Source organism: Anabrus simplex, chromosome 6 (genome assembly GCF_040414725.1).
Source record: "Anabrus simplex isolate iqAnaSimp1 chromosome 6, ASM4041472v1, whole genome shotgun sequence".
Classification (NCBI taxonomy): Eukaryota; Metazoa; Arthropoda; class Insecta; order Orthoptera; family Tettigoniidae; genus Anabrus; species Anabrus simplex.
The window spans coordinates 83,165,844-83,192,623 of NC_090270.1; the positions used below are offsets into that span (position 1 = coordinate 83,165,844).

A 26,780-nucleotide genomic window follows, 5' to 3' on the forward strand; every position below is an offset into this window, starting at 1 on the left:
ATTTAGTCGCTTTCGACTCTCCGTGACCCCATAGACCAAAGTGCGCCATTTCTTCCTGTTGTATACTATTTTCCAAAGTCTTTCTAAATTGAGAGCCGTGGCTTGATGTCATCAATCCACCTCATCCGTTGTCGCCCTCTTCTCCTGTTACCATCAGTCTTCCCCAACATTAAGGTCTTTTCCAGTGAATCATGCTTTCTCATAATATGACCGAAGTACTTTAGTTTTTGCCTGAGTATTTGACCTTCCAGTGAACAGCCTGGGTTGATTTCTTGTAATATGCACTTATTAGATCTCTTCGCAGTCCACGGAACTCTAAGGAGTTTTCTCCAACACCATAGTTCAAATGCCTAGTTCTACTTCCTCTTAAAACAATAATCACCACCACCCCACCACCATAGCAACACAGCACACTGCGGAGCTAAGTTCAAGGCTGCGCAGCACTGCAATGTTGTCATGTGGCAACTGCCTGAAATATTTGGTTCTAATAATGACTAACTTTTACAAAATATTTTAATAAAACTATTCCTTCTTACTTTTTCTGCAAGTGTGCTTCAGATCAATCACAGCAATCATCAGCTCCCTCTGTGAATCGGTAGTAGAGTGACAATCTTTGGATCCCAAAATAGTCACCAATCAATCAATCAATCAATACTGATCTGCATTTAGGGCAGTCGCCCAAGTGGCTGATTCCCTATCTGTTGCTTTCCTAGCCTTTTCCTAAATGATTTCAAAGAAATTGGAAATTTATTGAACATCTCCCTTGGTAAGTTATTCCAATCCCTAACTCCCCTTCCTATAAATGAATATTTGCCCCAGTTTGTCCTCTTGAATTCCAACTTTATCTTCATATCGTGATCTTTCCTACTTTTATAAATGCCATTCAAACCTATTCGTCTACTAATGTCATTCCACGCCATCTCTCCGCTGACAGCTCGGAACATACCACTTAGTCGAGCAGCTCTTCTTCTTTCTCTCAATTCTTCCCAACCCAAACACTGCAACATTTTTGTAACGCTACTCTTTTGTCGGAAATCACCCAGAACAAACCGAGCTGCTTTTCTTTGGATTTTTTCCAGTTCTTGAATCAGGTAATCCTGGTGAGGGTCCCATACACTGGAACCATACTCTAGTTGGGGTCTTACCAGAGACTTATATGCACTCTCCTTTACATCCTTACTACAACCCCTAAACACCCTCATAACCATGTGTAGAGATCGGTACCCTTTATTTACAATCCCATTTATGTGATTACCCCAGTGAAGATCTTTCCTTATATTAACACCTAGATACTTACAATGATCCCCAAAAGGAACTTTCACCCCATCAATGCAGTAATTAAAACTGAGAGGACTTTCCTATTTGTGAAACTCACAACCTGACTTTTAGCCCCGTTTATCAACATACCATTGCCTGCTGTCCATCTCACAACATTTTCGAGGTCACGTTGCAGTTGCTCACAATCTTGTAACTTATTTATCACTCTATAGAGAATAACATCATCCGCAAAAAGCCTTACCTCCGATTCCACTCCTTTACTCCTATCATTTATATATATAAGAAAACATAAAGGTCCGATAACACTGCCCTGAAGAACTCCCCTCTCAACTATTACAGGGTCAGACAAAGCTTCACCTACTCTAACTCTCTGAGATCTATTTTCTAGAAATATAGCAATCCATTCAGTCACTCTTTTGTCTAGTCCAATTGCACTCATTTTTGCCAGTAGTCTCCCATGATCCACCCTATCACCCTATCAAAGTGGTAGTCGGATTTTTGAAGGCCAGAAAAAACTCCATTCAACACTCCATCTATTACAATGTCGGCATGTAAAAGATCTCTGGTGACACATCTAGTGTTCACACAACAAAATTAATTAAAACTCAGCCATATGTGCCCAAGACAGATCTGGTTTATTCTACCATCTATTAGGCCTAGAGTAAAATGGAACGTCGATATTGATGAGCAAGCAGCCAGATGATGTCAAATTAAAAATGATTGCACATGGTAGCAGAGGTCATACGATTATTATTATTATTATTATTATTATTATTATTATTATTATTATTATTATTATTATTATTAGTGGGATCATCCCTATCATCACTGCTTTCATAGTCACATGGCTGGTCCAAATCCTCATTTTCACTCTCCCCTTCCCAGAGTAGATCACCTTCGGTTCCATCCACAGTAGAAGATACTATTGTTTTCTAGATTTTTTTTTTTTTTTTTTTTGGACAATATCAGGGGTGTTTAATCGCCAAGCATTTACAATCTACTCACAGATTACATAAAAAGACGGACGCTTGATTTCGCCGCCTTCTTTCAACTCGTACATACAATTTACCATCCAACTTGTGCAAAACCTCCGAACATAATCCTTGAATGGCTTACTTATGGTGATGTCAAACGGCTGTAAAACTGAAGTAAGGCCTCCTGGGATGATAGCTGGACAGGTCTGTGTTATGTTCATCTGCCTTTTTTTTTATTTTTATTTTTTTATTACAGCATCCAGAGAAGCTGCCTATAACCAGCATAGAGTTCTTGTTCAGCAGGACTCCTGGTCAACGTTCCCACACTATGTTCAACCAGTCCTTCATTATATTTGGCTTCCACTCAAACTTCCTCTCGCACTTGGACAAGTATGCCCATGGGAAAATCTCCGTTTGGCAGCGATTTCCTTTTAAATATGCAATATGGTGGAAGTTTTTTGGTGGCAGTGGTCAATGCCAACATCACAGTGAATTGTAGTTTTTCACTTCCAGTAATTTTAACTAGAACGCTTGATGCACAGGCTGCATCGATTGTGACATTACACAGCGTATCAAAGAGCAGTGATGTCTAATCAGCGTTGTCAATTTAATTTATTTACAAGTAATGACATTTATTTTCAGGTTCTGTACTGACTACAATGATCAGAAGAAGTATCTTGTCAATCTTGTCAACCTATTCAATTCTTTTAACCTGACATCTATATATATAAAATAAGAGTTTTGTCTGTACATTGCTCAGAACTTGAAAAGAATGATATTTCTGTATCAGTCATGTCTACAGTAACAAGGAAATGTAATTTTCACTTTTCTGTAATTTCTGTCTGTCTGTCTGTAGGTACACGCATCACGAGAAAACGGCTGAAGAGAATTTAATAAAAATCGGTATGTAAAGCCACTACAATCTAGGCTATAAATCATTTTACTCACGCTGAGTGAAATGGTAGTTTAAGGGAAGGCTTAAAATTCTATTCTCAAATATTTATATTATTAGTGGTCCTATCGATAAATACTACATAACAAAAGGTATATAAAATTAAATTTACGATCATTTATGTCTTATACATTTTTACCGTACCGGCTATGGTAACACAGATATTCATGAATTTGTATTTTTATTGCTAAGTCCATATCAACGCCGAGCCACGAGAAAATGGGGTAACAGAATTTAATGGAAATTGGTATATAGAATCGGGGAATAAGAAACTACAGTCTAAGCTATAAACAATTTTATTCACCCTGGATGAAATTGTAGTTTAGAGGAAGCTGTCTAAAATGTAATTTTTAAATACGTATGTTATTGGTTCTATCGAAAAGGCCCTACTAAATAACAAAAGTTATAGAGAATACAATTTCCGATCATTTATGTTGTATTCAGTTTTACCATACAGACTATGATAAGAGTGGTATTTCAGAGTTGGAAGAAAACTAAATGTGAAGGCCTACAATATCAAAAGCGTATAACATTGATCATTGTTGTGATGTTCTTTGTCTCTTACGCTGCCTCTCAACTCCGATAGATGGGATTACTGTTGCGTACCGAGTATAACAGCCTGTCTGAATATGGGCGGGAAATAGCTGGGAAGTTAGAAAACTTTCTTCTTTAGCATGCCATTCCTCTGGTTCATACCTTTTCTGATACTGCTGGTACGTAACACACAGGTTCATTATAGTATTCCAGCTATTCGACACCTATACTAACGCACTGTTTTGAATGAGCAGTGTGCAATCTTAAGGCAGAGGTTCACTTAGTAGTAGTAGTAGTAGTAGTAGTAGTAGTAGTAGTAGTAGTAGTAGTAGTAGTAGTAGTATGACCTGGTCTAGAATTAAAATTCAGGTCTATTCCAAATTATAGCACCACAGTTCACTAAATAACTCAAAACTGAACCCTGAAAAGACCCGTTTCTTAAGAAAAGCTTCTTCCTCTTCACGTATATTAAATTCTACATTAATTTTATTCCAAATTAGCAGTGAACAGGGGGTTTCTCTTCTGGCTTGGAGGAAGTCAGATTTTTCCGCTGTCAGTGTAGTGAATTGAAGTTTTTCGACTCATCGGGTACTAATACGAAACAGATTAGTAAAAGGGCATATTGTTTGCCCTGGGACGCTCCACTATTCGTTAAAAATGAGAAAATGTGTGGTTTTTTATTTTATCGAGTATTTCATATGAAAGCATTGTTTTTACTTGCACCATTCCTACTGACATCATTGTAATGAACTATGTTCATTTCTGATGGGAAAACCACAGGACAGTCTTTCTGAGGCTATAAAAAGGCAGATGGAGAGTGAGTGTCTGCCTGATTGTGACTGTAGGCAAGCGGGCCTACCATTACAATGAAAATTCCCTAACCCAGTTTACATATGAGAAAAGACGTTTGGTGACTTCCCCGTCGTGTTTCTAGGGTAACGTTAAGAGCTATGAAATTTAATATAATCTTGCTCACAACGTGTACACTGACTAACCTAGAATTCTGTATACAATGTAGAATTCCGTAGCGAAGCACGGGTAAATTAGCTAGTAACTCATAAATAAAGAATTCATACATACACCGAAAATATTAAAGTACATGAATGAGTAAACACTGAATACATTTAAAGGGAATGTTACACAAACATGATGTCAGACAAGTAACTATTAAAATCACTGTTGAAAGTCACTTACTTAACAAAGAGCTAAAATCTTCTTTGAGAAGTTAAAATATAATATTAAGTTGAAAGAAGATATATGATGGTTCAACCTTTCATTACTATTAAAATAAGAAATGTAAGTTTTACATTCCTACTTAATTATAATTGGTACCTCGATCAGTATTCTTGGTCATCATCAGCCGATCACAAATAAGTATAAAAGACAATGCACAGGTAAATAAAATGTGAAATTTAAATAATTCCTTCAGCTGCTGTTTGTGAAGCACTAAAACACTTTAGGGAGCACGGTGTGCTAAAATTTCAATGTTATGAAGAAATCCAGAATCAAATACATATTTTTCAGTTGCAGTTCATGAGACACTCTATAATTTTAGGGATCAGCACTGTGTCCTTCTTACCTTCCTTCTTTTTTCCCCTCTCCTATTTGAATGATATTTTCTAACATCTCTAATGATTTAGGCCACTCTTTCAAATTTATACATTACGCTATTCTAAGATCCACCTCAACTCTTACCTTCAAGATATAACACGCTATGTCATTACGCTCCTCAACTGTTCCAATATTTGCACTTTTTAGTATTATTTTCTCTTCACAATTTTTTTTTCTATGTCATATGTTTCAATAACTTCAAAAATTTAACATACAAATTTCTTTAACTTGGATATATTCCTTTCGACAAATAATATACAACTATATTGTACTAGTTCACTCATATCAGCATTTAAAGGCTTGATACTTGAACTTTTAATTTTTTTCATCAGATTTCCATAAACTTTTAGAAGCACAGTGCCGATCGGCACAGGTCTTGCAACTCTTCAAGAACTTGCTCCGTATTACATTTACGTATTTGATCTACGACTTCTTCATGTTTCACAACTAAGTCATTTTTTTATTTTCCACCTTGTCGATACATTAGTCGCTTAAGGTAACTTATTGGTTAAAAGTGATACATGTTTCGTATATTATTAACATCTTCAGCCACATAACACTGTTTAGATGAAAAATTCATATATTGACAAAGTATCAATGCTTTGAAAGAAAGTGTCCTTAAAAATAGCATAAGAAGATTAAATTACAACATTAAAAAAGATACTCATCAGAAAATATATAAATTCTGATTACAATTGAAAGCGGTTGTCAAGGAAACACTTGTACAACAGTCCATAGAGAATATGTCCCGATGAATATTCTTTTCTTAAAAAGTTCATTAAAAAAAAATTATTTTTTTTTGTAATTGTTGAAATGAAGAAGTCTAGGTTTCATAATGTGGTCTTATTACTATTGGAGATGATAATATCACTAATTCCTAGCTGTCAATTATTTTTAAACCTGCTTTCCACTGGAACAGTATCTCTTGTCTTTTTTATGGTTTTGTGTCTGGTGCAGTAGTGATGTGTTCTTTCTTGTTCACGTACTTTAGGTGGTGGAGGAGCAGGGGATATTGGTGTGTCATTAACTTCCCTGTTGTTACCTTCTGCTTCAAAGGGGAAGGAACACGTCGTAGGGCTGTCTGGAGGTGGAGAGATTTCAAATTTTTTTCGTAATCTTTTTCAAGTATTTTCAAATATACCAAAATTTGATCATATAACGGGTCCTTATACTCTATAGCTTCATTAAGGTTATCATTTTTCTTTACTAGTTGGTCTAGATGAATGTACAGATCTTCAAATATGTTCATTAAGCTGTCCTTTTCAAATTTTTTTATGATGGTGCATCTTGTTCTGTTGGTAAATTTATGACCTGTGGTAGTCATGTGGGTTCCCATAGCTGAGAATCTTCTATACTTTTCAGCATTCACATGTTCTAAATATCTTACTTTAAAACTGCAGCCGGATTGTCCTTTTCCTAATCTTTTCCAGAGAGATTTACTGTATCATGGTTGAAAATACTCTGTTTCATGTTGTTATTGGTTGAAAATGTGATTTTGAAATTTTTTCCCTTAAATAAATTTATTACATGTATGTTCAGATTATTATATGTGAATTTGATGTATTTATATGTGAATTTGATGTATTTATCAGTTTTACCAGGTTCGATTACTAATTTAGATTGTCGCTTCTCCGAAAATTTATTAATTATTTTATCCATCATGTTATTGTTGAAACCATTCTTTCTGATTTGGACAATGGTATACTAAACGCTCTGTTAACGTAACTATAATATGCTGATCTTTTTTGTATCTCAGGGTGTAACGAGTTGTTCCTGATAGTGGTCAGTCTAAAAGTGGATTTTTCATCCAAACAGTGTTATGCGGCTGAAGATGTTAATAATATACAAAACATGTACCACTTTTAACCAATAAGTTGCATTAAGCAACTAATGTATCAAAAAGGTGGAAAACAAAAAATTACTTAGTTGTGAATCTGTTAAAGTGCGATACGGACCATGAAGTTGATTTTGTGTAATTCTTGCATGTTTTTCAGAACTATCGACACACAGTGTTGATCCCTAAAATTACACAGTGCTTCATGAACTGCAACTGAAAAATACATATTTGATTCTAGACTTCTTCATAATATTGAAATTTTAACACACCGTGCTCCCTAATGTTACGATCTCCGCTACCGCTACGTATACATCCTACCTTCGCATGCTGGTTTTCGCCGATCACGCCGCCACTGCTTCATTCACTCTTCTGCTATGCTCACCTATCGCCTGCCTACTCTGTTCATCATGTGATCCTGACGTCGTCTTCTTCTCCATGCACCGCCTCCTCTACCTGTGTGTGTGCTTGCGCTAACCTCTATTGGACACGTGATTATGACATTTCTGGAATATGCTGGTTTTCAACTTCTCTATTCTTCTTGATGTTTCTGTACGATTATATAATCTCGCTCCACCGCTCAAAATATTGAGTCTGGCTTCGTTACGGAGTGGTGGAAGCAGCCATACTACTGCTACGTTCGATATTGTCATTTACCATCTGGACTGTTATTTTCTTCAGGTTATCCGGTGAGCAAGTTTTATCATAATGTTATTTGGGCATTAAATTCTTCATTGGGCCATCTGCCCCACTTGAACTTTACTTTGGCCAGCTTATTACGGCATCAAATATATATGCAAGACATTATTTCGACTAAAACCTTTCAAACACGAACTGTACTACAGACAATGGAATTTTGAAATCACAATATCTATTTCCTTGGACCATCGTTACCTTTTGGTATAATGTTTATTTAACACATTCTGCAGCGTAACTTCACCCGGCGAAGAGAATCCCTTTCCCCGTTCAATCCCTACTTCTTTTTTATCCTTTTTCCTTCTTTTCACTTTTTCTTTCAGGTTGCTTCCTCTATATCGACTTATATTATTCTTCATTGTACCCTTTATACTTATTCATACGGTTTTGATGTTTTATATTGTAAATGTGGCACATTTTCCTTGTCTTTCAAGGTTTCCTCTATATATTTCAGTCTAGCAAACTCTTGTCTGCGATTTACTAAACTTGTTGAAAAATGTTTACTATTTTTATTATCTGTTAAATACATATCCTGTTTGCTTTGTTAAATTCGAGATTTTCTTGTTCCTGTCACCTTCTTTTGGTCCTATTCCTCTTCACTGCGCAAATTCTGCTGTAAATTATTATTCTTATTATTATGATTATTATATCGTGCTGCTGCTTCTACCACGTATATGTTTGAGCTATCAACTAATATTGTATACTATTTTATCTCTGCTTCGTATGTACGTACGACGATAGCTGAGGGTATCTGTATTATTCCTGAGCACCCTCACTACCACTATATTGATAATCGGGCCCCTCAGAAGAGTAAGATAACAGAGCAATCTCACCTCAGTATGATAGCAAACTTCTTCTCTCACCTCACTAAAGTGTTTTAGTAACTACAATTAGCCTACGCAGTGGCCTCACGGTATGCACTAGCCAGTGTCTTGGTAGGTGTGCTAGGTACCAATTGATGAAGCCAGCCTAGCACAAGAGGGCGAAACGCTGGCAACCAGGAATGAGTTAGCTGGAAAATTTATAATGTCGAATAACGGACCGTTTATATTGCTATTATAAATTTACTCATTCGCAACAAATATTTCAGATTCCCTATGGGAATCAACATCTACATCATCTCGCTGTACAAGTCGGTACGTGTGCGAAATGATACAAAGCTTTTAAATGTAAAGTGCACACATACCGGTAAAAGACTGCGGTTTTCATAACATTTTAACACAAAAAAAAAAGAAATTTCCAGTCTTATATTAGGACCAAACAGTAATCGGCAATCCCAAAACCTCCCACGAAACTCGTTCAGTCTTCAAGTAGAGCTGTCAAAATGTGCTCTGTCTCCTTCCAATTGTTGTGGATACTCTTTGCTTTATGATTTCCGAGGATTCTCTAAACAATACCACCTGAATGCGATGCTAAGACGGTCCCTTATGCAAGTTCACTGCCGATCGCTTTTCCAGTATGGTACCTACAGTAATTCCTCAAATTACCTCAATGACGGGACATTAACACCAAGACCCGCAAGTATGCCGTAGCCGTCCTTTTGTGAGATACAGTTCCTCGAAAAACGCGAGATTGAGGATTTTGCGTTGATGGAACTGAAAATTCTGGACGGCTGATCCGGGAAATCGTTTCTTCGAGGAACAGATAATGCGGGATTTTTAATACATGATTTAATTAGGATGTTCGCGGGACCACGTAATTTGAACGAATAATACGGGAAAACGTAGTTTCCGGGAACATATAATCGAGGTTCTACTGCATAGTCTAAAGTTTTAGTCCTGTGATATTATTATGTTGTTTGGCTGTTGGCTGAGATCAACTGTATATATAATGTTAAATGTACTCTCCTTAGAGTTGGACAATGTGAAGTACAATGCTAAACTTGAATGTGTGACATGTGCAGAGGATGCAGTCTAGTATACAACAGAATCTATTTAAAATGATCTAAAGATATCATTCAATTTATAAAAGTATTGAATATGTGGACAAATAGATACTTCTTCTGATTGCCATTTTGAGACAAGGAGAAACTGGTGCTGAAGTCTTGCAACAAAGCTGTGAAATTCAATCACTTTGTTGGTATAATCTGATGGAAGCCACTGGCACAGTGATGTCCTTCTCTGCAAACATAGTCCATTTCGACACATAAAGCGTTCTGACCAACATCTACTTGCTTTCAAATCCTTCCCCACACTACCAAGACTTTCGTGTGCTTTAAACTGCACTATTTCATCACTTATAGCATTGCTGTTGTTACTTGCTTCTCTGATCCACTCCAGAATTCTTTTTGTCCACATTTACATATTTTCCCTTCTCTGTACCACAGAAAGATTTAGATGTTTTCTTTGCTCCCAATAATTTGTCTCTCTGGTTACGCTAATAATGAATCATTCACAGCTATGCGTCGTATTTACGACTAGCTGCTCTCACTCCCTTTACTGCAGCATATTCTAACACATTCAGCATGAAGGATGCTGTAAAACTTGTTCCTTTGCTCATTTTTACTCCTCCCTGTGTACTGGATGTTTCCTAATTACACACTACACACACCCGCATGGGATGTGAAACACGTGGTGGTGGTGATGGTGGGGGTGGTGGGGGTGGTGGGGGTGGTGGTGGCGGCGGCGGTAGTGGTGGTGGTGGTCAAGGCCAATGCGCAAGTGGTGCATAAGCATCAGTTTTACCGTTAGCCAAAATTATGCACTTGTTGCTTGGTCACTTAAAAGATTTATTTCTGATTTTTTTCCCTCTGAAAATATTCTACAATTGTGGGGATGTTATAGACGAGTAAATACAGCATCATCATACTGCAATTAAACAGCACAAAACAATTTATAGCATGCATTTAACAGATCATAAAAATAAGGAAAGATAAAATTCCACAGAGAGAGAATAGAGATTTTATAAATAAATGAACTACTCGAAGTTTTACAATAAAGAAAATAAAGTAAAACCTTGTTAATCCAGACCCTGATAAGCCATACTGTTTAATTTGAATAGCAGGGGAAAAAATTGTGAAAATACAGAATGATCGGTTTTTGAAGTGGCTGGAAGTCAAAAATTACATTCATCACATAACTCCATGAGGGTTAAAATTTATTTGTACATTATTATGGACATTACGTGTTCAAAATATGATTACACTCGGATGTATATGGAACTACAACAGGTACAGTAGTAAACTAAATCTAAATCTATGATTGCTCAGTTACATGGCTATCCTTTCATGATACAGTGGTTCCTTTCATTCCAATGTCGTTAAACCCTCAACAATCAACACACATTCCATTCAGAATTGGCCCTATTATTTTCAGATTTGCAGCACCCAAAATTCTTCTTAGATATCCATATTGGTCAAGCTGTAAAGTGATGTAAAGCATTGTAGAAATAAACAGGTCTATGTGTTTATAAAAATTAGGAGACCTCATTTTTGGGATTACTTTCGTATGAGTAAAGAACTGGAATCAGAGAGAAAGCTTTTTGAAGATAATGTTATGAAGGAATTGTAAGCGACTGGAAAAAACCTCGACAATGTTGTGAGATCAACAGCAGACAATGGTATACGACAGAAAATGGGGTGAAAAGTCAGACTGTAAATTTCACAAAGAGGAAAAGTCCTCTCAGTTTTAAGTACTCGATGGGGTGAAAGTACATCATGGGGATTACTCTAAAGTATCTAGGTGTTAATATAAGGAAAGATCTTTATTGGGGTAATCACATAAATGGAATTGTAAATAAAAGTGACAGATTTCTAGTAAGGATGTAAAGGAGAGGGCGTATAAGTTTCTGGTATGACCCAATTAGAGTATGGTTCCTGTGTATTGGGACCCACACCAGGATTACTTGAGGCGAGGACCACAGAAGAATCAAAGGAAAGCAGCATAATTTGTTCTGAACATTTTCTAACAAAATAGTAGTGTTACAAAATGATGCACCAAGGAACCTTGGACCTGTCCTTCGTGTATGTCAACTAAACATTGAAGGTATTAGTCGTGCTAAAAGTGAAGCCTTGCCCAAACTGCTACTTTCTCATGAAGTAGACCTAGCAGTCATACAGGAAACACATTGCTCTGATGAGCAGCAGCTGCAAGCTAGAGGAAAAATTCCGGGTTACCATGTTCTAGGAGCAACCTATCATCATGCCTACGGTAATGCTAAATACGTGCGAAACACTGTAGATAATGCCTTTCTTCTATCTACTAGCACCGAGGAGGACATCCACTCTGTTGTCATCAGAATAGGTGACACGGAGGTCTCAAACGTATACAAACATGCGAATTCTAAGTGGCCCAACCATGTTGTAGATATTCAACCACATCTAGCAGTCTACATTGGTGATTTCAACAGTCACCACCAGGACTGGAAATACAGAACTAATGACGATAATGGGGAAGCAGTACTGGAATGGATGGATATAAACAACCTCTTTCACGTCTTTGATGCCAAAGACCGGGACACATTCAAATCAGCAGCCTGGAAACGGGGGTATTGTCCTGATCTGTGTTTTGTGTCCAGAGACAAAGGAAACAAACCTCTACCAACTACTCGAAAAGTGTTCCATGATTTCCCTCATAGCCAGCACAGGCCTGTACTATAAGAAATTGGCATCCAAATCCCTCTGATCACATCTAGCCCTCGACCACGCTGGAATTTCAATAAGACTGATTGGCCTGGCTTCGCAGAAGAACTTGATAAATGCGTAGGTCGGATACCACCTACACATGACGCTTATGAAAGATTCGTAGGAGCTGTGGTGTCAGCAGCAAAGAAACATATCCCTAGAGGGTTTCGCAGGGAATACATCCCTGGATGGAACGAGGAAAGCGAAAACCTATACCAACAATTTATTGAGAGCAGTGACCATGAAATTGCAGACCAGCTTCTACAAGCCTAGATGCAGCCAGGAGGCAAAAATAGGAAGATAAAGTTAGCTCTCTAGACTTCACCAAATCGAGTCGACAAGCATGGTCTCTTCTAAAGAAGCTTGGAGACGGAAAAGCAACTGGACGGACGATGTCAGAAATCCATTGAAACAAGATCGCCTCTCATCTGGTCATGACTTCCAAAAGCAAAAGAAACAAGAAACTTACTAAGAACTTAAAGAAAGAACTGAAACTCCTGAAAAGTAGTTCCCCGCTGGCACACTCCAAACCATTTAGCATGGAAGATAATAAACATAGCTATCAGTGACACTAAATCAGGTAAAGCCCCTGGTGAGGATGGTATACACCCAGAGTTCTTCGCTCTCTGTGGAGAAAAGGCTCGTGCCTGGCTGGCTAAATTCTACACTGATATCCTTGAAAGAGGCAAGACACCAAAACTATTCAGACAGACAAAGATTATTGTCCTGCTTAAGAAAGGTAAACCAAGTGAAAAACCATAGAGCTACTGCCCTATTGCCTTGCTCAGTGTTGCATATAAACTACTAGAAAGACTTCTGCTCAACAGAATTGGTCCCGAGATACTCGAGAAAATTCCAGTGGAAAAGGCGGGCTTTAGACCACAGAGAAGTACGACAGATCAAGTTATGTCTCTTACAACCTACATAGAAGCAGGCTTCCAAAGAAAACTCAAGACCTCAGTGGCATTCCTAGACTTAACAGCAGCCTATGACACAGTCTGGAAAGATGGTTTACTCTACAAGCTCCTGAAAGTGGTCCCATGTAGGATAACTGCACGACTCCTGAACAACATTTTGAGTCAAACACAATTTTGTGTGTACAATGGGACAGCTGTAAGCAGCCAAAGAGCGCTGAACAACGGTCTACCACAGGGGTCAGTTCTCGCTCCTTTGCTGTTTAGTTTATATATTGCAGACATGCCGAAGACACGTTCAAGGAAATTCGGATACGCAGATGATTGGGCACTTGCTATCAGGGACAAAACAGTTGAGAAAACAGAAGAGATCCTGACTGAAGACCTCAAGACACTGGCACACTACTTTAAAATATGGGGACTCCAACCAAACATCAGCAAAACTGAAGTTTGTTGCTTCCACCTAAACAATAAAATGGCTAACAGAGAGTTAAATGTGCACATGGACAACCAGAAATTGGGACATAATGGTTACCCTAAATATCTAGGAGTCACACTGGATAGACCACTGTCTTATAAACAACATCTCCTGAACGTCTCTGCCAAAGTAAGAACTCGCAACAATATAATTCATAAGCTGTGTGGAACAACCTGGGGATCTACAGCTGCAACTCTGAGGATGTTCAGCTTTAGGGTTTGTGTACTCGACTGCTGAATACTGTGCTGCTGTTTGGCTGAATAATGCCCACACAAACATCATAGATACCCAGCTGCACACTACAATGAATCTCATCACTGGCACAATCAAATCTACTCCCACACAGTGGCTACCAGTATTAAGTCATATCCCTCCTCCAGATCTCAGACGTAAAGATGCTCTCCTAAGAGAATTCAGTAAAATAGTGAATAACCCAGAACTCCTGATACATAATGACATCAGCGATGCGAATATTAATCGTCTGCGTTCGAGAAAACCACCAACTAGAGATGCCATGAACTTGTGGAACAGCAACTACCAAACTTCCGCTGAGTGACAGAAGAGACTCAACGAAAAATACTGCCCGACAATGCCTTCTGTGAAGAAGACGCCGCCACCTGGTTTCAACCTCCCTCGTAGACTATGGTCCGCACTGAACAGGATCCGAACAAACTACGGGAACTGTGCAGCCTTCCACTACAAGTGAAACAGAATCCCAACGCCTGCTGGCTCTTTAGAAGTGTGTGCGCGTGCGTCTTTTATTCAAGAATCTTTCAAATTCAAATATTTTCGCACTGCAAGTTATGTGCTTAAGCTTATTTTTAATATGTACAACTTTTGCTCTCTCAACGGTGCATGTGTTTCTACATTCGTCCCTGTTTTTATCTCCTCGTGAGATATATTATTTAATGTAACACCTTGTGTAAAAAATGGGTCAAATGAAAGGAGTTACATCACGTTCAAGATCATGCTTTCACGTCTTTGAAAAATGAAATTTACCGTTGGTCTTTATAGCTATTGTTGAGAGTGAAGGAGAATTTCCTGTTGTGTATGTTTATCAGGAACTCAAGGGAGACTTCATTATTTAATCGGAACATAGAAAAATGATGAACTCTTCTCAGAAGATCCCTTAAGGTTTCACTTTACTTTGTCCTGCCTGCTGGCTCTTCAGAAATGTGTGCGCGTGTGTTTTATACTCATGAATCATTCAAGAAGAATATTTTCACACTGCAAGATGTGTGGTTAAGGTTATTTTTTAACATGTATAACTTTTGCTTTCTCAACGATTCATTTGTTTCTATATTCATCCATGTTTTTATCTCCTTGCAAGATTTGTATTGTTTAATGTAACACCTTGTGTAATATGAATGCCTACACACTGGCCTATTTTCCCATTTTTTGGCTGATGATGACGCCAACACAGCGTCGAAACTAGTCCCAAGTGCAAATACATGTTATAAATAAACCTATAACATTTTTGTATTGAAAAGGTGGAACCTTTCTAGTTTTTCCTATCTTCCATTCTCAGTTCAATACGGACCAAAAATGAAACTCTTATGTTTAAATGAGTGTGACTGTGGCGCTACACAGCAGACAGTGAAGCACATCATCGAAGAATGCAGGACTAGAAAATACAATGGCAGTGCTAGTGACTTTGCTTTTGCGACTCCAGAGGCTATATAAACAATTTGGACATACGTATATAGTCTAGATCTTTTAACAATAGACGCTGTATCTCTACCCATCCGCTAAATAAATAAATAAACCGAGTTTGATGGCTTTAGTCGCTTAAGTGCGGTCAGTGTTCAGTATTTGGGAGATAGTGTATTCGAACCCCACTGTCGGCAGCTCTGAATATAATACCAATATAAATGGTCCGTTATTGGACATTATAACTTTTCCAGCTAACTCACTCCTGGTTGCCAACGTTTCGCCCTCGTGTACTAGGGTGGGCTCATCAGTTGGTACCTAGCACACCTACCAATACGCTGGCTAGTGCATACCGTGGAGGCCACTGCGTAGGCTAACTGGAACCACCGGCAGTGCCAATGCATTAAGAGACTTTGTCTCATTATCAAAAACTGATGCCTGCTTGGCCATCAGATGATATAGATGTTGATTCCCATAGGGAATCTGAAATATTTGTCCTGAATGAGTAAATTTATAATACCAATATAAATGATATTGATGTTGATCTATATCATCTGATGGCCAAGCAGGCATCAATTTTTGATAATGAGACAAAGTCTCTTAGTGCATCGGCACTGCCGGTGGTTCCAGTTAGCCTACGCAGTGGCCTCCACGGTATGCACTAGCCAGCGTATTGGTAGGTGTGCTAGGTACCAACTGATGAGCCCACCCTAGCACACGAGGGCGAAACGCTGGCAACCAGGAGTGAGTTAGCTGGAAAATTTATAATGTCCAATAACAGACCATTTATATTGGTATTATAAATTTACTCATTCAGGACAAATATTTCAGATTCCCTATGGGAATCAACATCTATATCATCTGATGGCCAAGCAGGCATCAATTTTTGATAATGAGACAAAGTCTCTTAGTGCATCGGCACTGCCGGTGGCTCCAGTTAGCCTACGCAGTGGCCTCCACGGTATGCACTAGCCAGCGTATTGGTAGGTGTGCTAGGTACCAACTGTTGAGCCCACCCTAGCACACGAGGGCGAAACGCTGGCAACCAGGAGTGAGTTAGCTGGAAAATTTATAATGTCCAATAACGGACCATTTATATTGGTATTATAAATTTACTCACTCAGGACAAATATTTCAGATTCCCTATGGGAATCAACATCTATATCAGCTCTGAATATGGTTTTCCGTGGTTTCCCATTTTCACACCAGGCAAATGCCGGGGCTGTACCTAATTAAGGCCATGGCTGATTCTTTCCCACTCCTAGCCCTTTCCTGTCCCTCAGTCGCCATAAGACCTACCTGTGTCTGTGTGACATAAATCAACTTGCAAAAAAAAAAAAAAAAAGTTGCAAACATTATGCTGGGAAGATTTGGGAGTAAGGAGAAGAGCTACTCGACTAAGCAGTATATTCCGAACGGCCAGTGGAGAGATGGCATAGAATGACAATAATACATGAGTAAGCTTGAGTGGAACTTTTAAAGGTAGGAAAAATCATAATATGAAGATAAAGCTGGAATTCACGAGAGAAAATTGGAGCAAATATTCCTTTATAGGAAGAGGAATTAGGGATTAGAATAATTTATCAAGGGAAATGTTTGATAAATTTCCAAATTCTTTGCAATCATGTAAGAAAAACTATGTTTACAACTGATAGGGAATCTGCCACCTGGGCAACAGCCCTAAATGCAATAAATGATGATTGTTTGATTGACTGACTTATTGATTGTATGCAAGAAAAGTAGCTGTAATAGAAAAACTGAAAAGGGAGTGTCCACAGCTAACATTCGTGCAGAGTACAGAATAGCAGAATAAACCAAATTTGACACTGGGAAGAGAAAGAGTGAACTGTTAACATTTGTGCTGGAGAAAGAAAAAAATGTGAAGTGAAGTAAATAAGAAAGCCTGGAGAACAACCCCAAACATGAGTGGATTGGCAGGCAGGGGAAAACTCAAGCTCTAATGGAAAACTGTAAAGTTAGGAATAAACTTTCCAGCAAGTCAGGCAGGCTTTTCAGATTTGAAAGACTCCATAAAATAGTGATTTCTTTATGCCTATACTATTTAAAATGTACCATTATAAACATGTTTTGTAGCTCTCTCGTCCCTGTTCACCAACGGCAGTGTGTCGGCTTCCTGTTCAAACTAGGTAGAGGTATTTGAATTTCCAAAGGGCTGATTTATTTATTCAGTGTAGGGCCTTTTGCAGCGGGAGTTACTGAGGAGACTTCTGGCTTGCTTGGTACAGGTCTTTCTATTTGATGCCCATGTGCAACCTGCACATCCAGGTGTGGGATGAAAATGAGTGAGAGTGAGAAACCCACTAACAGCACATCGCCTCCTCCTGTCGAATAACACCCAGGGGTCTGTTGAAGGATTAATGTCTCCATCCCCTGTTAAGCCGAGCAACTCAGTGGAAGATTGGGTAACCAACCCCAGCGGGAAACTGAGTTGGTGAGCAGACAGGTTTTGGAGGTCAGTGGAAGGCAACGGGAAACCACCACTGAAATCATCCCAAGAAGTTCATGGCAATGGACCTCTGTATAAATGACTCCGGAGGTAAAACTTCCCCTCAATCGGATCTCCGAGAGAAAAATACATCGAGGTTTTCTAATAGAGATGAAGGAAGGATGAGTAAAAGCCCTAGAAAAAGTAAACCGACTTTGAGGATAGGTACTTGGAATGTACTAACTTTATTACAGCAAGGAAAATTGGAAAATGCTAAGTAAGAAATGGCTAAAAACAAACTTGACATACTAGGCATGAGTGAAGTGAGATGGGGAGGTAGTGGAGAACTGGATAGTGGAGGATATACACTATATTACTCAGGTGCTGAGCGTAGTGGACAACATGGAGTAGGAATACTAATTAAGAAAGATATAAAGCCTAAAGTGTTGAAGATAGAATATGGAAATAAGAGAATAATTATGCTAAGATTGAAAGGCAATCAGAAAGATTTAGTAATAATTCAATGAATATTGAATTTTCACGACCGCATTGTAATCGAAACCGACTTTCAACCTATTAGGTCGTGTTACGTGCATTTAGTACGTGTTGAAGAGATGTTAAGTACAGAACAAAAATGGCCAATGGGCAACTTAAACGCACTCTACAGTGTGATGGTAGTAGTATCAGACCTGTAGCTTAGAACCTTTCCAACAGAACAAAGATGGCCTAGGCCACGATAGCTCAATTGGTAGAGCAACCAACGTGAAATCGGGAGGTTGTGGGTTCGGATCCCACTAGTGTCTGGTTGGCCATTTTTGTTCTGTACTTAACATCTCTTCAACACGTACTAAATGCACGTAACACGACCTAATAGGTTGAAAGTCGGTTTCGATAATAATTCAAGTTTATATGCCAACCAGTCAATACCCAGAAGGGAGGTAGAGGAATGTTACGACCAAATAGAAGAGATTAGTGGAAGAGAAATTAAGAATGCATGTGTGGTGGTAATGGGAGATTGGAATGCCGTTGTTGGAGAAGGACGTGAAGACAAAATAGTTGGAAAATATGGGCTCGGAGTTAGAAATGACAGAGGCCAGATGTTAGTTGACTTCTGTAAAAGAAACAACATTGTTATTGGCAATACACTGTTTGAAAACAGTAAAAGGTGGAGGTACACTTGGACATCTAGTATTAATAATGAAAGGTACCAAATAGACTATATTATGATACAGCAAAGATATAGGAATGGCTTAAAAAATGCAAAATGTAGTAAGAGTTGGAAGAGAGGCTTGTTGAAAGGTTACAAACTGAGAATGAGGCTGTGTTAATGAAAAATGGGAGAGATTTAGAAACAATCTTGAAGAGACAGCAAAAGAAGTTCTGGGAACAAAATGGAGGAGAAAAGTAAGAAAGGAATGGGTAACTGAAGAAATGTTGGACAAAATGGAAGAAAGGAGAAAATGGAAAAACGTAAACACTCAGGAAGGAAGAAAGATGTATAGGAAATTAAATAATGAATTAAGAAGGGAGACTGAACATGCTAAAGAAAAGTGGATCACAGAAACCTGCAGCAAAATAGAATGGTTGGAAAGTGAAGGTAAATATGACATGATGTACAAAGAAGCTATGGAATTAACATTCAACGATAAAAGGAATGGAAGTGGAATGACTGAGATTAAAACATTGGATGGACAGTTAGTAAGTGAGCCTGAAAGAGTTAAGGAACGATGGAAAGAGTACATAGAATGGTTATATGATTGGAACAGCAGACCAGGCGAGAGTAGTATAAATTTGGAGAAGGAAAATGAAATAAATGAAGATCAGATTAGCTTCAGTGTATTAGTAGAGGAAATAGAGGCAACTATTAGGGAAATGAAGAATGGCAAGGCAGTTGGTGTAGATGAAATACCAGTTGAACTACTCAAAGTACTGCAGGGGAAAGGAAAGGATATATTTGTAAAACTTTGTCAAGAAATATACTTAAAAGGGAAATGGCCAAAAGATTTTCTGAAAAATATAATACCAATAGAAAAAAGGAAAAAACAGTAAGAAATGTGAAGAACACAGGACACTAAGTTTAATTTCTCATGCAGCTAAAATACTATTAAGAGCAATAAACAGAAGGATTTACAGATGAATGGAGAATTATATTGGTGAAGAACAATATGGATTTAGGCATGGAGTAGGCACAAGGGATGCCATTGGTTTACTGAAAGTCACAGGAGAAAGGTACATAGAGAAGAATAGAAAAGTATACACAGTCTTTGTAGACTTAGAGAAGGCATTTGACAAAGTGAGGTGGGATAAGCTCTTGGAGATACTTAAAAAACATGGAGTGGAATGGAGAGAGAGAGAACACTGATCAAGGAATTATATTACAACCAAACAGCAAGAGAGAGAACAAGAGGAGAATTAACAGCAGAAATCAGACTGGGGAGAGGTGTTAGACAGGGCTGCTGCTTATCACCAACTTTGTTTAATATTTACTTGGAGGAAATTATTCGTGAATGCTTGGATGGTAAAAGAGGTGTCAATGTTGGGGGTAAGAGAATTGAATGTATAAGATTGGCTGATGATATGGCAGTGATAGCTGAAAATGTGAAGGACCTCTGCTAAATGCTGAGAAAATTAAACAAAAAATGTGAAGAGTATGAAATGAGGATAACCAAAAGAAAACCAAATTCATGATACTTGGAGGTAAAGGTGAAAAAGCGACAATCAAGATAGGGGGAAAAATTATTAAACAGGTGAATAAGTTTAAGTATCTTGGAAGTATTGTGACTGAAGACTTCACTCTATAACAGACATAAAAGCTCGAATTGCCTTAGCCAAGGAAAGCTTTAACAAGAAGAAAAAACTGTTTTGTGGCCCGCTAGAGAAAGATCTGAGGAAGAGGCTTGCAAGGTGTTACATATGGAGTATAGCTCTATATGGCGCTGAAACATGGACATTAAGGAAGGAAGAACAGAGAAGAATAGAGACATTTGAGATGTGGATTTGGCAAAGAATTGAAGGTGTAAGGTGGGAAGATAAAATATCAAATGTGGAAGTTCTGAAGAGAGTGGGAGAAGTGAGGAGCATGCTGACCGTAATCCAAAATAGGAAGAAAAACTGGATAGGGCATAATCTAAGACACAACACCTTACTCCGAGTAGCAATTGAAGGGATGATAAAAGGAAAACGAGGAAGAGGAAGAAGACGATATCAGTTATTAGACAGCATTAGAAAAAGAAAGGAAGGTTATGCAGAAGTGAAGAAAAGGGCACAAGATCAAGAGATATAGAGGTCACAGCCATGACTGGACCTGCCGAATGGCAGAACAACCTATGATGATGATTGACGACAGATGAATCACCATCAACAGCATCATATTCCCTCACTCCATATGAACACTGCAGAGAGGTTTGGAATTGAATCCAGGCTTTTGGCATGCAATCAAGAGATCAGAAGTTATATACCACCACCTCTCGTACCCTGCCGGCTAACCATGGTGTCATATCATATAACCTTGACGCCGTAACGATTATATCCACCAGGTGGATTTGAAGGCCAAAAAAAGTTCAATTGACACTATGTTGTACGATGTTGACAAGTTGAAAATATTTGGTGTTTACTTGAAAAAATTAATCATAAATTAGCCATCAATCCCCCCAACAGAGATCTGCCTGATAAAACACAATGGAACACCAAAACTGGCTAGCAAATACCTGCACAAAGTTGCTGAGGCCTAATAGTAGTAACATTTTACTTAGAAAAAAAAAAAAAAAAAAAAAAAAAAAAAAAGTAGTAAATTGCAAGCATGTGAAATGAAGTTCCAACGAACTACTCTCCAAAAAACATGCAAGGACCATGTAAGGAACGATGACATCAGAATGGAACTGGACTCGATAGAAGAGAAGCTAAAGACTTCGAGATTAGCATGGTATGGCCTTGTAAAGCGAATGCCTGGTACAAGAACACCACATGCATGCCTAAAAAGAACGGTTGAAGGAAAAAGGCCAATGGGAAGACCTAGGACGAGATGAATACATTAACTGAGACAATGTAGAGAGAAAAAGAGGGAACTGGGAGTCAGTGGTGAGAGAGAAGGCATTTCTGTACAGACAACGATGGCAAAGGCTCATTCAACACCAACCTACCCAGCACACTGGAGGTGTTCTACGAGGATGATACTGATTACTATTATTCATTATGCCTGACCAAGGAGCCCGATTGAACTTATTTAGCTGATGATGTTGCCTTTTTCATCTCCAAAAATCTCTTCATCTTCTCACTCTGGCTTTTCTTGCAATCTTCCGACCAGGTTTTGTTGGTGGTAGTGCTTGGATGGTCTGCAAAGCGGTGATTGTCTGTAGTTGGATCTGTCTAATACAATGTCATTCATGATGCCTATTTCCTGAAGATCTTTTCCAACTTTGATCATTATTATTATTATTATTATTATTATTATTATTATTATGGATGGTATTTCGGGAGAAATGCTGAAAGTGATGGGGGAGGAGGGCATGCGTGTTTTACATTTGGTATGTAATATGGTGTGGAAAACTGGTGAATGGCCCAAGGACTGGACAACATCAATACTAATCCCTCTTCACAAAAAGGGGTCTATAAGGGATTGTTCCAATTATCGTACTATCGCATTAATATCCCATGAAAGCAAAGTTCTGCTCTACATAATAAATCAACGCCTAAAACCATTCCTGCAACCTCAGATATCCGCAGAACAAGCAGGCTTTGTTGCAGGTAAAGGAACACGAGAGTCTATCCTGAACACGAGACAGATAATTGAGAAATGTCGCGAGTTTTGTGTCCCTGCCTTTATTTGCTTCCTGGACTATAAAAAGGCCTTTGATTCTGTTATGTGGGACAAGTTGTGGCAGGTGCTAAAGGAATTTGGGGTTCCACTGCACTTAATATCGTTACTGAAAAGCCTGTATAAAAACCACGCAGCAACCATAAAGGTGGGTGGTGATCTCTCAGACATTTTCAATGTGACAAATGGAGTAAGGCAAGGTTGTATATTATCACCTCAACTCTACAACGTCTATGCAGAGTGTCATCAAAAGAGCTCTCAATGGCTGGAATGGTGGAATTTCGATTGGTGGCAGAAAAATTAATAACCTGCGCTTTGCAGATGATACTTCCCTCATCGCTGGTAGTGAAGAGAAACTTCATGACTTGCTTACAAGGGTGAAGAACACTAGTCTTCAGTATGGTCTAGAGATAAACATCAAAAATACCAAACTAATGGTAATTGATCGGCAAGGTGAAATCCAACTTATGGGATACCTAAAGGACCTGGATATAGTTAAGGAATTTGTATACTTGGGGTCTGTCATTAATGACACGGGAAGCTGTGATAAAGAGCTAAAAAGAGGTATTGTCTTAGGTCGTGCTGCAATGCTTAAACTTACTAAGATCTGGCAGAACCGAGCAATATCAAAAGCCACGAAGATGTGCTTGGCAGAATCACTAGTGTTCTCCGTCTTTTTGTACGGCTGTGAGACCTGGACCGTGAATGCTAAAGACAAAAAGTGCATTGATGCCTTTGAGATGTGGTGTTGGTGGAGAATGCTACGTGTATCCTGGACAGAAAAAAGAACTAATGTTTCCATTCTGGACGAACTCTGCATCAAGAAACGCCTATCTTCCCGTGTGAGTGAAGGTTATCTCCAGTTCCTTGGCCACATTTTAAGACGAGATGGAGAGAACTTGGAAAAGGTAATTTTACAAGGCAAAATTGAAGGCAATAGACCACGAGGAAGAACAGCAAGCAGATGGATAGATCAGGCGAAGAAGATCACTGGGCTACCACTTCAGGTCATATTAACGAAATGTGAAAACCGCTCGGGATGGAGACATCTTGTCAAGGCTGCAACAAGGAAATTATGGAGTTATGAGGTCACGACGCTCAGTAATGAGCACAACGACTAATGATGATGATGAATGATTATTATTATTATTATTATTAATAACAACATGTTTTGCTGCTGTCCTGTAAACAGAATTTTAATGACCTTTCTGCTGTTCTTTCAGATTATTTCAGTTGATTTTATCACCCCCCCAATCAGTCTGGATTAATGAGGTTCTACTGTACTTGAATTGTTTATTTTGAAAGGGAGTTAAGTCACAAAATGAGTAAGATTGAGTTATGTAGTGTAATGTGATATACTCTTGGGGACAAAACATGACGGCATCAGTTCCTGGAAGCAAACTGGTAGCCAGCAGTCAATCATACCCTGCACCCTGCTGCGTTAACGAGTTCTAAGTGATCCTTGTTTGATTTGGAGAGATTGCCAAACCACTTTCTTCCACACTCTCTTTATAGTTCTTGACCTTGCAAGGAGCATGCACGTGTTCTACCTAGAATCAGTAGCCAGTCTGAATCTCAGCTGTTAACATAGTGAAACAGTTATCATTGCAACACCGTATTTTCGTATGTAAAATTTATTTTAAGTATGAGCTGGCGCAATGGGTACCCGATGCATTTGTTCAGCAATTTTCTGGTGAAGTGCCACTTTCAGAGCACCTTCACATAATTGTAAATAAATTTGAAACTACTGGCACAATGCTCAATAAAACATGCATGCACATGAACAGTTTTAACAGAGGATAAGCTAGATGACATTGGTGCAAATCTTGGTCACCGAATAAATCACTCACAAAATTAGTACAATAAATAGGGGTTTCGCTATCTTCTGCACACAAAGCTACAAAGCTGTTGCACATCAAACTGCACAGGTTTACACGGGCCCATTGTTTAACCCTTTCCACTCGAATTATTTGTACGTCCTGATTTCTCCCAACTCGCATTTATTTCTGTCAGCATTCTTCATATTTTAAAACCTGGTGTTAAGTACTGGTTGTAACAATAATACAGGAAGAAACTACAAAATTAATGAATGTATGGTATTTACATGACACAAAATCATGTTTTTCACTTTCTTAACGGTATGTCTTTAGTGTGTGGAAGCGTTCAAAGCAAATGCTTGGATGGAGCCCTGCTTGCTTATCCAACCAGTCTGCACTAAATTAATCCTGCATTTTTGCCTTACTGTTCATCCCCATGTTGATAATTGTACCAATAAATGCCTTCAGCTCTTCTAATATCACAGCTTTCCAAGAAAACCAGATAGATCTCTTCAGAAGTGGAGTATTTTGCTGTAATTTATATTTCGGCAAATTTGTTTGCCTCATGGACAACAGAGGTTATCAACTGATCAGTAAAAAATAGCTACCAGTACTCTAGTTCTATTTTAAGTCTATTGCCGCAATTTATGAATGCACTGACTAATCTGTAAGGACATTTGGGTAATCCTGCATCACCCGTTCTCCGCGATCTCCAAGGTATGTTTGAAGTCAGCACTGTATCACTGGGACCGGGACGAGTCAAAATACTATCGCCGCCTCCATGATTTCTTGCGACGCTGATATCAATATCGCCATTTGAATCACTAATAGATATATCTCTTTCATTGCCAGATTCAAAATTTTCATCATTTTCATGGTCACTATAAAAACAATCAGCCGAAATAGACGCAAGAATCTCAGCTTCGGTCAGACTGTGCGCCGCCATGTTGCTTCACGCGACTGCTTTCCATTGTCAAGGAAACGGAGCAATTTTGCCAAGCAAAGAGAAACTAAAACACACCTATTTGGTTTCTTTCAGTTTCCGGAAGGGACCAGCACTTACGAAACGAAGTACAAAAGACCTGGCATTCCAAGTAACCTAGCAACAAGCGGCGAAACATTGTGTCGACTCAGGGTCGACACACGAGCTATAACGCTGAGTGACGGCTGTCGACCTCAGGTCGACACACGAACGGAAAGGGTTAAAAACTGCTGATCCAGACACGAGTTGAGATATTGTGAGTGGTATCTTGCATCACTGAATGATTGTTTATTCGACCCACAGCTTGCGTTCTCTTTGGATGAGGCCTGGTCGTGTCCATCAGTTAACAAAAGAAGAAAAATTGTTTGGGTGATTTCAACAAGATTCAGCCCAGAGCAGAAGATTCCTTTTTTACAATCTCAGAAGAGTTTGCAGACAGTGATCAGTGCTGCATTAGTTCCCCCTCGTTCTCCAGATCTTAACAGTGTGTGATTTTTACTTGTGGGGTAAACTGAAATAAAAGGTGTATCAAACAAATCCTCACACACTGGAGGAACTGAAAGAAAACATTACAAATGAAATCAGAAATATTACAGTGGCAGAACTCACTCGCATCAGCCAGAATGTGGTTACCAAATACAATGCCTGTATAACCCAGGAAGGACAACACTTCCAGCATCTTTTATAAGGTAAGATTTCATATAAGATTGTACACACGCTTTTACAGAAATATTGCTCCTTATATTCGGGTTCGAGTCATATTTAAGCCTTTCATATCGTGGTCTCATAATGCATTGTTCCAAATGTCAAGAGTGGTTTCATGTCACACGACTTGGCAACGGCTGAAATCTTGCTCCATCGTTCACAACTGTGTTACTAGAAACACAGGGTGCGGCATTTGATTTAATACTTCATGTTCTGAGTGAAGAAGCACCAGTTGTAACAAGTGATGAATTTAAAAAAGTGTTTTTAGTCATTTACTGTGAGTGAGAAACTTTAAGTTGTAATGGAAACTGAAACTATCGGAAATTGTGCCGCCAGCAGAATAAGTGATATTGATGAATCATGTATTCACAATAGGAGGAAGAAGAAAATGTTATAAAAAAAGTAACGGTGATCGTACAACTTTCCGACGGCAGAGTGCACATTTTCCTGAAACAGAAGAACAGCTTTATAAATA

At 38.6% G+C, this 26,780-nt stretch overlaps 1 protein-coding gene across 1 annotated transcript in view; it reads right to left on the bottom strand.

The window, feature by feature from the left end:
• Nup75 (nuclear pore complex protein Nup75) overlaps positions 1-26,780 on the bottom strand; it is a 201,816-nt gene that overhangs the window by 36,647 nt on the left and 138,389 nt on the right. The gene's annotated exons all lie outside the window — the stretch shown is intronic.